General features: G+C 38.0%; 1 protein-coding gene across 2 annotated transcripts in view; it reads left to right on the top strand.

The window, feature by feature from the left end:
* Positions 1-259: 259 nt before the first annotated feature.
* The window catches only part of RALB (RAS like proto-oncogene B), a 354005-nt gene continuing 342991 nt past the window's right edge, over positions 260-11273 (top strand). Inside the window, exon 1 of one of the 2 annotated variants that reach the window (XM_053698085.1) lies at positions 260-417. The gene's annotated coding sequence lies outside the window, so the exon portion shown is untranslated. The remainder of the gene's footprint in view (positions 418-11273) is intronic. The other variant, XM_053698086.1, reaches the window with a different exon arrangement.

Genomic DNA, 11273 nt, shown 5'->3' with positions numbered 1-11273 from the left:
GAACTTCATACATCAGGTTAAATTATATTATTTTAGACTCATATTTTACAACACTATTCATTTGTTGCCAGAATGAGCCACTGTGGCTCAATGTAGCTTACAATAGACAAAAGTAAATCGGTGTGACTGTGTTGATTTCTAACATAAGAAGTCCGAGTAACTAGTGCGCAGAATGTTTAAATGCAAAGCAACAGGCGCACACTTTGCGTTTGACTTTGAATCTCCTTTGTCCCTCACGACTTTCCGTAGCGGGCTATGCTAAGGTATTTGGTTTCTTCCTGCTACCCGTACAATCTAATGGGCGGCTTCAGGAAACTGGGGAACTAGTTGGGGGGTGTACAAGCCGCGCCCGCTTGGATTGAAGGGATCGGAGTAGTGCAAGATAAAGGACCAGGGTGTGGAAGAAAGGAATAGGAGGTGAGCATCACAAGTATAAACCTAACGACTATCGTACACCTTATAAACTGTGGTATACAGTAACTGAGTCACACACCTACCTATACTGTCTTAGGCACACTCTTACACTGAACGACTGAAGTTGACGCACACACTGATTAAAACCAAGTAACAATTCATTTCACACACTCTAATATGCTGAATGACTGACACCCTGAACTAGTGGGAGAGACACATTCTGGATGAGAGATACTCATAGCCCCCTCACAAATTTTGTATGAGGGATCCCCACACACTCTCTATATGAGGGATACCCACAGCCCCCACACACTCTCTGTATGAGGGATACCCACAGCCCCACACACTCTCTCTGTATGAGGGATACCCACAGCCCCACACACTCTCTGTATGAGGGATACCCACAGCCTCACACACTCTCTGTATGAGGGATACCCACAGCCCCACACACTCTCTGTATGAGGGATACCCACAGCCCCACACACTCTCTGTATGAGGGATACCCACAGCCTCACACACTCTCTGTATGAGGGATACCCACAGCCCCACACACTCTCTGTATGAGGGATACCCACAGCCCCACACACTCTCTGTATGAGGGATACCCACAGCCCCACACACTCTCTGTATGAGGGATACCCACAGCCCCACACACTCTCTGTATGAGGGATGCCCCACAGCCCCACACACTCTCTGTATGAGGGATGCCCCACAGCCCCACACACTCTCTGTATGAGGGATGCCCACAGCCCCACACACTCTCTGTATGAGGGATACCCACAGCCCCACACACTCTCTGTATGAGGGATGCCCCACAGCCCCACACACTCTCTGTATGAGGGATGCCCCACAGCCCCACACACTCTCTGTATGAGGGATGCCCCACAGCCCCACACACTCTCTGTATGAGGGATGCCCCACAGCCCCACACACTCTCTGTATGAGGGATGCCCCACAGCCCCACACACTCTCTGTATGAGGGATGCCCCACACACTCTCTGTATGAGGGATGCCCCACACACTCTCTGTATGAGGGATGCCCCACACACTCTCTGTATGAGGGATGCCCCACACACTCTCTGTATGAGGGATGCCCCACACTCTCTGTATGAGGGATGCCCCACAGCCCCACACACTCTCTGTATGAGGGATGCCCCACAGCCCCACACACTCTCTGTATGAGGGATGCCCCACAGCCCCACACACTCTCTGTATGAGGGATGCCCCACAGCCCCACACACTCTCTGTATGAGGGATGCCCCACAGCCCCACACACTCTCTGTATGAGGGATGCCCCACAGCCCCACACACTCTCTGTATGAGGGATGCCCCACAGCCCCACACACTCTCTGTATGAGGGATGCCCCACAGCCCCACACACTCTCTGTATGAGGGATGCCCCACAGCCCCACACACTCTCTGTATGAGGGATACACACAGCCCCACACACTCTCTGTATGAGGGATACCCACAGCCCCACACACTCTCTGTATGAGGGATACCCACAGCCCCACACACTCTCTGTATGAGGGATACCCACAGCCCCACACACCTAAGATATGCAAAATGTATATTTCTATATTTGCGCTATTGGCAAAACTTTCAACAACTATTGCAGTATGTAAGTAGGAGGATGGAAAGTGTTAACGCATAGCACAGTATCAATAATGAGATACCTTTTTCTTTGATGGTGTTAAAAAAGGTGGTGGGAGTGGAAATATAATATAAAGTTACGCTATTTTCTATCAACTATTATACTCAATAAATTAAATAAATATGTTTAATTCATCATTCTTCCCCCCCCCCCCCCCCCCCCCCGATATCTAAACTAAGTTCTAAGCTTTGGAAACTTCTTTTTTAATCATCATATATGTTTTTTTTTTTGTTTTTTGTTTGTTTTTTACACAGCAGTCACGTTTTTATTTCAACCAGTTGAAAATTAGGCCGCTAAATAAACTGAGCATGCATGGTTTCTTATTCATTGGTTTGAACATCATGCTCGATCCTGTAACCGCTAATTTACGTCTTTGATTCACAATAGTAAATGCTGAATCTTGTGATTCATTGTTTACATTGTGACGTTGTTGTTATGCATGTGCGCTAAATTCATTACAAGGTGACGTTGACATTTGTTCGCGCATGTGCTAAGCTGGTCTCACGGGAGCGAGCCTTGAGTTGTGACGTAGGGAGCGGGTGGGACCGCTCTCTAGTTTAAGGCGATATCGAAGTGGGAGATGGGAGGAGCGAGGAACAGTAAGATATTTTTTAAAAGATTGTGATCTCTTACCAACAGTTATATTGAAGGTTTAAAAAGTTAGCGATTAAGCTAAACAACGGATAGGCTTCATAGAAAGTGCAAGAGATTTACTAAAATTTACCATCACTTTAAAGTGAATGTCAATTTTGATGCTAAAGTGCCCAGTTTTTAAAAATTTGATTAAAAACCGGGGCACTTTAATTCATCAAAATTTACATTTCACTCCTGTTGTGAAAAAAACTTAACATTAATACTTGACAGCAGCTCCAGCTTCCTACACCCGTCGCAAAGCCTCTTCCTGGGTCTAAAATGAGGAATCCGGCTTCCTCCAATCACGGCATTGAATCAGACACTGATTCCCCCGGGGGGGGGGGGGAACCGTGATTGGAGGATGACCGATCCATCATTTCTGATGTCAGAAATGGCTTGCAACGACCGGAGGAAGCTGGAGCTGCTGTCAAGATTAAAAGGTAAGTATTTTTTCACAGCACGAGTGAAATGTAAATTTTGATGAATTAAAGGGACAGTGTAGGCCAAAATAATCTTTCATGATTCAGATAGAGCATGAAATTTTAAATAATTTTCCAATTTACTTTTATCACCAATTTTGCTTTGTTCTCTTGGTATTCTTAGTTGAAAGCTTAACCTAGGAGGTTCATATGCTAATTTCTTAGACCTTGAAGCCCACCTCTTTCAGATTGCATTTTAACAGTTTTTCACCACTAGAGGGTGTTAGTTCACATATTTCATATAGATAACACTGTGCTCGTGCACGTGAAGTAATCTGGGAGCAGGCACTGATTGGCTAGACTGCAAGTCTGTCAAAAGAACTGAAAAAAGGGGCAGTTTGCAAAGGCTTAGATACAGGATAATCACAGAGGTTAAAAGTATATTATTATAACTGTGTTGGTTATGCAAAACTGGGAAATGGGTAATAAAGGGATTATCTATCTTTTAAAACAATAAAAATTCTGGTGTAGACTGTCCCTTTAAAGTGCCCCTATTTTTAATCAAATTTTTAAAAACCGGGCACTTTAGCATCAAAATTGACATTCACTTTAAAGATCACTGGTACGGTGCATTCCCCCTTCCCACTAGTGTTTGTGCAGAGGGTGTGACCATATAAATTATATAACAGGAAGTAGATAGTGCGCCTTCCCCAGTGTGTACGAGGGGCTCATAGTCTCATACGCACAGTGTATTCCCTTCCTGGAATATATACACATACAGCATTAAGGAGGCTAGGGCTCATGCAAAACGTTCTGCCTTTTAGGAAGCTCACTCCTCACCGTTGTACAATGCATGCTGGGAATTAGTCTAAAACTGCAGAGGCACAATATAAACTGAGAATTATGAATTCCAGAATGCTATGTTACTCCTTAAACACTGTGCTTCTTCCTTTAAAACGGAGCTACATTCAGGGGGATTAACCCCTTCACTACCGGGACTATCAGAGAAAAAATGGAGGGATAGCAAAAATGCTATCCCTCCATTAATTGAATTCTACTGTAACCAGATGTAAAATAAATAGAATTATTTTTATTTATTTGCTATAACTGCATTTTCTCTATTTGTAGAGAGGATCTATAAAACTTAAAGAAGCATTAAATACAGTAAAATTGCATGATCAGCAAATGCAAGAGACAATGCATTAACACTCTGAATTTTCAATAAGCCATCTCCACACCCCCCACACACGCACAATTTCAGAATTTCACTCCATCTCCCTATCCCCTGTACCGTGTGACAAAGATAATCAAATCACAGACTGATATATGTATACACTGCAACAGGGCTCGACAAAACCAGGAGCCAGGGAGCCACTGGCTTCTATAATTTTATCCCTAGTACCCTAAGGTTTTGGGTTATTCTCCATATATTTATATTCAGATACCATTGCCTGGTTACTAAATATAAATATTCTTACTGGCTCCTGAATTTGAAGTATATTTGTAGACCCCTGCACTGTGAACACTTACCTTTTCTCTGTAGGACTTGATAACTCTGAATGTGTGTATATAAAAAGACTACACATTTTGACAATGGAAGTAAATAGGAACGTTTTTGTTTTATATTAAAATTTGCATGTTCTATCTGAATAATGCAGTTTAATTTTGACTTTAGCGTCCCTTTTTAAAGTACAGGAAAAGGGGAAAATAATGTAAGTATATTGCAAAATTGTTTTTACTAAGAATTTCAGGCTCAGTTGAACACAATATTTGCACTTCCTGTTAGCTTCAAAATCGAAATAAACTGCATTAAATGTTTGGCATACAAAAATATTTTAACATGTGTTAAATAACGTTCTTTCATATTCATGATAAACATGTTTGACTATATTGTCTCTTTAAAGATCAGTATGCTAGGCGATATAAATAGTGATTAACCAAAGCCTAATAAATTGTGTGTGAAAAATAAAGGAATGAAATTAACAAATTTCTATACAGGGTCGGTAATATCAGCTAGATAGAATAAAGTATTTGAAGCATAGATTAGCACGAGAATAATACTTGTATTTGTATTATTATCGGTTATTTGTAGAGCGCCGACAGATTCAGCTTTTAAATAATGAAGAATTAAGGGAAAAATGTAAGTTCCTATAAGGTAATGGTCACTGTCTTGTTGAAACCTAGGTTCCCCTTATCTAATTCTGCTGAGGACATTTAGGGATGGGTAATGTGTGCAAACAAAGGCTATGTGGATTATAAAGTAACTGTTAAAAGTGCTTAAAGAAACAGTAAATTAAAGTGAGGCAGAATGGATAGACCATGACATTTTTTAACAACTTTCCAATTTTACTTCTATTAATTTTGCTTAGTTCTCTTTCATGATGCAGATAGTCAGTTTAAACTATTTTTCAATGTACTTTATCTACCATTATCAAATTATCTTAAAGGAACACTAAATAAGTTCCATGTACCTCCTTCTAATCAGGGGTGCAGCCATTATGGAACCTAAGTTAGACTGCAGATATCTGGAGGAAAACTGCTGCACGTGTGCAAATAAGTACACTCTGGAATAAAGTGAAAGAATGCAACATGATGGCACCCATGACTACAGACAGGGAGGTGGGAAATAACCTTTGTACTATGCATATAACATGTATTTAGTGTTTAATATCCATTTAATTATCGTTGCATCCTTTGTTGAAGAAGCAGAAATGCAGTACTGGGCGTTACCTGAACACAACAGATGAACCGATGAAACGAGGCATGTTTGTGCAGCTACCAATCAGCAGTTAGCGTCTTGTAGTGCATTATTGCTCCAGAGCCTACCAATTTATGCTTTTCAACAAAGGATACAAAGAGACTGAAGAAAATTAGATAAAATAAGTACATTGGAAAGTTGTTTAAAATTGCCTGCTCTATATTAATCATAAAATAAAAAATTAGGGGTTCATGTCCCTTTAATTTTGACGTTACCGTCAGTTTTTAAGTCACTTTAACGCTATATTTTACACAGCCATCGTTTGTCTTTATCTGTCCCTAATTATTCTAAGCAGAAGAGATCAGATAAGGGAAAGCTAGGTTTCAACATGGAATTGGAAAGCCCACATTTAGTTAAATTACAGAAAAAGGAGGCAAAATAAAGTATGCTGCAAAGTTGTTGTTTTTCAACTACACATACTTAAACATTTTATATTACAAATAGTTTTGTCTCTTTAAAAATATAGTGTCTGCAAATAAAATGTAAGGTATTAGTGCTCCTGGATCCTGTCAAGCACCAGGTAGAATGAATAAAGCCAGGTTTATATTCAAGCATATTCCACATCAGATGATAAACAGCATTGCTTTGAGAAATTGTAGAAGCTTTGCCTTTTGTTACAAATCTGGAAAGTGAATGAGAAATAAAGATCAGTTATGATCCAATACTGTAGAATGTTTCTGACATTACGGCACCAGTGACCAAACAAAAACCCCTCTAAGTTACAGGACAGAAAATGTATTTAATGCTTTACATATTATTTTTCCTGGCCATATTACATGGAATTACAGTACTCTTTGGTATCTCCTTTCCTCAAGCTAATAAGGTAAGATCAACACTAAAGGAACACTCAAGTCAAAAGTTCAGATAGAAAATGCAGTTTTAAGACCCTTTCCAATTTACTTCTATTATCAAATTTTGCACAGTCTTTTTACATAAACACTTTCTGGGGAACAAGAGCCTACTAAATAGGTGTACAAGCTTACAGGGTATATGTATACTAGTCTGTGATTCGTTGCGGTCTGTCACATGACAAGGGGCTGGAAAATGGGGGGGGGATTTAGCAGAAAAAAATCTGCTATTTTGAAATTCAGAGTATATGTTGCATGTGAAGTTGGTAATTTAAAATAGTGACAGCTATTATTTTCATTCATAGTTTAATGTAAAATAAATGGTTTGAACTGCTGAAACCAAAACCTAGTCTAAGATTTCCTTTTTTTCATTTTGAGTATGTTTACATGTTGTTGATGAGGCATCTCTCTTTTTCCCCTTAGATCTGGACACCTACACACACTGTGTATATATAATGCACATATATATTGTAAATACAATATACACATATGATTATACACATGATTTATTTATATATATATATATATATATATATATATATATATATATATACACGCACATATTTTTTTTTTTAAGTCCATCAATACAAGCAGCTTTTTTGGACTCGTGAATTCTCCTGTGCCACAGTATGAAAGCCGTCACCATTCTCTCTTTTTCTCTATATCTCTAACCTGGTGACGTCTGCAAATACCAGCCGATCTAGTTGTGTATAATTCTTGTCCTTTATATTCATAGAAACTCATTTTTTATCTTGTGTTATGGCATGAGGCCAGGAAAACTGTATGGTTACAGAAAGTATTATCTGGTTAACTCAGTTATGTAGTTCATCTCTCTTACTCTGTCCAGACTGGCTCCAGTATCAGTGAAGTATATTAACAGTCAGCAGTTCTGTATCTTTTGTGAACAGAACACTCCTATAAGGGTAAGCCAGCATGCAAAATGTTTGTTTGGATGTAAAAAATAAATAAATAAGGCTGCTTGCAAAGTAGCGGTTAAATAGTGTGCTTATTTTGTAATGCTTTATTCTGCTATTACATACTGTACTTTTGTTAAAGTGATGTTACAGATTTAGAAGCCAGTGCATTGCATGTATGTTTTAAAATATTTCGGTATTGCAGCCAACTGTATTGGAGCTATTTTTGCTATCTAGCTTTATTGCACTGCTGTTCTATACACATTTTGTTTTGAGGAAGCGATTGTTTGCTTTCATAGACTTCTGTTTTTAAGCACATAGAAGACTCGGAATTCTATTCTAACTGTGCAATAATAAATTCTTGTGTCGCAGCTTCTGGTTTTGGGTTTGAGGCGGATATGTTTTTTCACCTTGCTCAAGAAATCCATATAGACTAGAAACTGGAATAAATAGTACCAGCTAATAAGAAAGGGAAAGTAAGTAGCACTATTATTAGTGGAAGCTTGGACTATCTTTTTTTTTTTATGGAGGATTTAAAGGTCAGCTGTTCTACTTAAAGGGACATTATACACTCATTTTTTCTTTGCATACATGTTTTGTAGATGATCTATTTATATAGCCCATAAAGTTGTTTTTTTAAAAAAATGTATAATTATGCTTATTTTTAAATAACATTGCTCTGATTTTCAGACTCCTAACCAAGCCCCAAAGTTTTATTTGAATACTGTCAGATACCTTCTCCAGCTTGCTCCTGTTTGTGTAAAGGGTCTTTTCATATGCAAAAGAAGGGGGAGGGGGGGAGTGTCTTATTTCCCACTTGCAGTGGGCTTTCCAACTACCTTTTCAACAGAGCTAAACTGAAAGCTTCTAAGTATGTTTTTAAACCATTTTATACTGAATTTTTATAACAGTATTTGTGCATCGTATTCTTTATAGTAGTGTCTATTACATGCAGTTATATGAAAATGAGTGTATACTGTCCCTTTAAGCTGATGATGATTATTATTATTCATAATGATATTCGTGATAATCATAATACATTTCAAATGATTCTATTTTAAGGATTATTTTGAAATTCTTGCAGCTATTGTGTGTTAGAATTTGGCTGGAATTCTGCATATCTAGTTATCTTTCAGATCAGTACACATTTTGAAAATGTTAAATTTTTCAGTGTTATTGGTGTGTGGAGAAAAAAAAGGATGACAAAGCTTTAAAGGATAACTATTTTATGTGTATGTGGAAACAAAACAGTGCTTAAAGGGGCATATTGCTCAAAAAGAGTATATATGAGATGGCAGCAGTTAAACATGTTTGATTTGTACCAAATGGTTAGTAAAAGCTGTGTACACGTAACAGGAGGTGCATGGTTTTGTACAGTAGTTCTGGGATTGTGATGATCACTGGCTGATAGGGCAACTCCCACAGAAATAATGTTCTAATTCAGTAAAGGAACATTCATTTAAAAAATAAGAGCACTGTGATACATTTTGAAACATTCTCTTTTAAATACAACATAACAAATTTGAGTATCATCCTTGGTGTTTCAAAATCCTAGTTTTTAGAACTACTACTATTGATTCTAAAAAAATCAACCGGGTTATTAGTTTTTTCTGATTATAGATAATTTAACTGTATTCACATTTTCTTTTTTTTTTTTTAGATGTGGCTGATGCTTAGTTGATTCCTTACTAGACCAGATAGGCTGCATAGGAATAAAAATAGCCACGTTGGATTGTGGAAATTTGAAATTTAGAAGAGTTTGACTGAGCATTACATTTTTTGTGCATATTATAAACCCATACAAATCTCTGTTGAAAATACTTTGCTAACGTGGCTTGTTTAAAACATTTCATGTGTATAATAAATAAAGGATCCGCTTGTCTTAGTGAAAATAAATGATCAAGTGGAGAGAGAGCGCTTGGTATAGAGCTTGTTGCTGAATCAAATGTATGTACGTTTTTTTTTTTTTTAAATATACATTTTTGCTCTTAGGGAAATGTAATAGCCGTATTAGTCCAGTAGATAAATATCCAAATAACATGAGTATTGTAGTATACAGTAATAACGTTTTTATTGGACTAACATTACATAGAAAAGAACAAGCTTTCGAGAGATCCCTCTCTTCAGGAGCTGCTTTTTTTTAAAGGGACACTCAAGTCAAAATTAACCAGGAATGTAAGGTTAGGAGCCAGCCCATTTTCAGTACAGCACCCTGGGCAGCTCTTGCTGATTGGTGGCTACATTTAACCACCAATCAGCAAGCACTACCCAGGTGCTGAACCAAAAATGGTCTAACTCCTAAGCTTACGTTCCTGCTTTTTAAATAAAGATACCAAGAGAAGGAATAAAAATTGATATTAGGAGTAAATTAGAAAGTTGCTTACAATTGCATGTGCTATTTGAATCATAAAAGAAAATATTTGCGTTTCATATCCCTTTTAGTGTTAAACAGTCTGTTTCATTATTATAATAAAAAAAAACACTAAGCAGTTTCTTGCAATATGTATTATTCATCATTTGAAATGGAAATTACCTTTTTTTTTCCCCCCTACATATGTACTTCCTGTCACAGCAGGAGGAGGAGGAATATGCAGGAAGGTTAAAGGGCCAGAAAATAGAGTACAGTAATCAACAAATTTACGATAAAAAGACTGAACTTCAAATGAGTAGTAGATTTTTTTTTTTTTCTCCCCCTGACAAATTTAAAAGTTATGTCTATTTCCACTCCCCATGTGACAGCCATCAGCCAATCACAAATGCATATATGTATATTCTGTGAATTCTTGCACATGCTCAGTAGGAGCTGGTTACTCAAAAAGTGTAAATATAAAGAGACTGCACTCTATCTGAATCATGAAAGTTTAATTTTGACTTGAGTGTCACTTTAAGTAAACTGAGTACACTAAGAATTGTGTAAGAATAATAAGTGCTCATTATTCTAGAAAACAAGTAAGTTGTTTGCTGTTTTGTACTCGATCTGTTTCTTTTTAGGTTTACTTTGATTCAACAAATTTTGTTTTTACCAAATGAGCACTGTTTAATAGTAAAGTAGTCATATTATTTCATACAGACCAATACTTTTTAAGAGACTTAAAGCTCATGCATTGCAGTTTTTAGAAAGTGGTGTACAGACATAACTAGACTTTACTGGGCCCCTGGTCAAGGCTGCGACTGTCCCTTCCCCCATTTCAACAGTGCCTTTATGGTTTGAAATCGGCAGAGCTAAACCAGGATTCACACAAGAGCAAGAGGCGCTGATTCTCTGTGATTGAGAGTCCTCCTCCCCCCTTAGTAAGTCTGCATCAGAGAATATGGGCCCCCTAGAGGCGCAAGCCTGGTCTAGATTTAAACCACTGAGACCACTGTAATTACGCTCCTGATGTGGGGGTTATATATAGAAAATTCTGGGTTTGAGAAATTTTAAACACTTGGCTAGAAAACATTACATAGTAATGCAAGAGGAAAAAAACCCCATTAGTCTCTAGACTGTACGTTCCCGCGGGGATAGGGCCCCCAATTCCCCCCTGTATTTGTCTGTAAAATTGTCTCTTAGTGTATTGTTTCTCCATTGTACTGTTATCCTTGTACCCATGGGCAGCGCTGTGGAATCTGTTGGTGCTTTATAAATAAAGA

Source organism: Bombina bombina, chromosome 1 (genome assembly GCF_027579735.1).
Source record: "Bombina bombina isolate aBomBom1 chromosome 1, aBomBom1.pri, whole genome shotgun sequence".
Taxonomy (NCBI): domain Eukaryota; kingdom Metazoa; phylum Chordata; class Amphibia; order Anura; family Bombinatoridae; genus Bombina; species Bombina bombina.
This window is presented reverse-complemented; position numbering and strand designations above follow the sequence as displayed.